Source organism: Sinocyclocheilus grahami, unplaced genomic scaffold, assembly GCF_001515645.1.
Source record: "Sinocyclocheilus grahami isolate Dianchi unplaced genomic scaffold, SAMN03320097.WGS_v1.1 scaffold494.1, whole genome shotgun sequence".
Lineage (NCBI taxonomy): Eukaryota > Metazoa > Chordata > Actinopteri > Cypriniformes > Cyprinidae > Sinocyclocheilus > Sinocyclocheilus grahami.
In genome coordinates, this window is record NW_015505673.1 from 148,178 (window position 1) to 151,039 (window position 2,862).

The window sequence follows — 2,862 nt, forward strand, 5'->3', positions numbered from 1 at the left end:
TGTGTGTGTGTGTGTGTGTGTGTGTGTGTGTGTGTGTGTGTGTGTGTGTGTGTGCGTGTGTGTGTGTGTGTGTGAGAGAGAGAGAGAGAACAATTATTAAGTTATTAAGATGTGACCCTTTGTAATTCTTAACATTTTCATAAGTAAGTGTAATTTAATTACACTTTTTTTTTGTAATGGAGTGTGTGTGCGTGTGTGTGTGTGTGTGTGTGAGAGAGAGAGAGAGAAAAAACAAACAATTATTAAGATGTGACCCTTTGTAATTCTTAACATTTTCATAAGTAAGTGTAATTTAATTACACTTTTTTTCTCTGTAATTGTAATGGATTACAGTTACATTTAATATACATCTTACGTCTTTAATATAAAATATACATATAATTCATTAACTCTTTTTTTTGTTTATGTTTTCATGTTACATTTGACATTGGGTGTTTGCTAAGCTTCCCATGCAAACTAATTTCTCTGTATCAAACTGATCAACTTTCGGCTATTTTTTAATTAGTTATTACAGTCATGTTCTTGTTGCATTTCTTGCCATGTCCCAGTTCTGTTGGCTAAATGGGGTTGTGTGCAGAGACAGCAGGCATGTTTCACATGTTTCGTTGTTTACCTGGACAATGTTTTGCTGTTCTAATCCCCACTAATGCTTCCCTCTCCACTGCTGGGACATGTGCTGCCACAGCATGCTTCCAAACCTCAGCTATAGCAACTGCACCGAACCACACTCACGCTCACACTCAAATACACACAGAGAAATAAAACATCCAAAATAGCTCAATAACTCAATGAAAGTGTTAGACATAAATACATGCTTAACAGATTACACAGCAAAAAACACAGTACAAAATGTGCTTCATGATTTTAATAAACTGGGTTTATTCAAAACAAAAAAATATTATTTATTTAATTATAAGACAGAATAATCCTGACTACATTAGTTTACTATTAAAATAGTTCCTTAAGACAATAATTGCACATTATCCATTTTTACAGTATTTTTGAGTGTATATTAAAGAACTAATGTTTGTTAATGTTATCAATTAAAGTTATGTAAGCAATAAGACATTCGAGGCGTGTTGTATCGAGCATGTCTCGAGTACCTTATTGCTTTTATTACCACACAATAAAAACAAAAAAAATCCTTCCGCTATAAAATCCTGACTGTAACAGTAACGGCAAGAAAATGTTTCGATATAACATGCCTCGTCTTATAGAGCTCAAATTAAAACAGAGAATAGGAACTGTTCTCATCTGCTGTGTCATTTTTTTTTTTTTAAATATATATGATATTTTCTCAAACACATACATCTGCTTATCTCTCAGCATGAGAAAAAGTCTGTTTTCTGTCTTTTAGTTTACAAAAGACAAATCGGCCCAGCGCAAGTTTGCAAGCATCATTACAGTGTAAATGGACACACAGAATCATACCTGAAACAGAAAACTAATAAATAGAGTAATATTTCCTCCACTCTGGGGGCTTTTCACAAAGTTGCGTGCACACATTAACATATCTCAAGAAGATTTTCTCTGACAGGAGGAAGGCCGTGGCCTCAAAATTAAAGGTGAATAATGCAACATAACGCCAGCATTCAGCATTTTGCTGAAATACATAATTCATGGAACAGTTTTGATGCTATATTATTGATTGTTTATGTTGCTAAGGGTGTTGCAGTGATACATACATACATACATACATACATATATACATATATATATATATATATATTTTTTTTTTTTTTTTATCTCAAGGTAAAATAATAGGTTGCACACATTAATTGCACACATATGCATATATGCATTTTTGCTGATGTTACTTTAAGAAACTATTTCTATCTGATTTGACCCTTGAACATAGTTATGTGTAAGTGTAATCAGGTTGATTCATATTAAATATGAGGCAGCCTGTCAAGTTAAATATATATTTAATATATTTAAAAAATCACTGCAAAGAAACTGATATATTAAAAAAGACAAAGCCATACAGTCGGTCCTCGGTTCAACTGAGCAGTGAAATATGACAGACCGAAGGAGAAGAGCCTCAGCGTGGGGTCAGGCATGTGTTTGTCTTGACCACAGCATTGACTCCAGGTGACTGTAACTGAATCAGTCTATGTTTAGTGCACTCTCAACCTCAATAATCACAGTGTCGGGGTTAGCAGACTTTATATAATTAGGATGTCATTTGAGCCCTTTATAACTGAAAGATTCTCTGTGGTGCTCTGAGGATGCCAGGAGGACAATATATGGTTGTGCAATCAGTTACATTCACAGTATCCTGCCAACAAGTCGACCTGGTCACGTTGTACTAGAGACATGGAAGTAAACGCTAGAGGGCAACATGATACACACTGGTCGCTTCGGGAAAAAACTAGGTCACAAGGATACATGACCCATCCCTTTTTTTATGATGTCTCCTCCTCAGCCATATCTTCTGAGGGACAGACACATTTCAGCCAAGGTCAAAGGTCAAAGGTGAATGCGCAGATTTATTTCATATATATATATATTCCACTATACATACGTCTATATAAATATATACAGTATATGCACACACACACTGGAGGTCAGAAGTTTGGAATAAGGAAAAGAAAGTCTCTTATGATGCAGTACATTTTTATTTGATCAAAAATACAGTAAAAACAGTAATATTGTGAAATATTTTTTACAATATAAAATACCTGTTTTCTATTTAAATTTATTTCAAAATGTAATGTATTTCTTTGATGCAAAGTAATGGTAGCCTACTTACAATTGTTAAAAACAGTTTTTGCTTATTTTTCGTGTGTGTGTGTGTGTGTGTGTGTGTGTGTGTGTGTGTGTGTGTGTGTGTGTGTGTGTGTGTGTGTGTGTGTGTGTGTG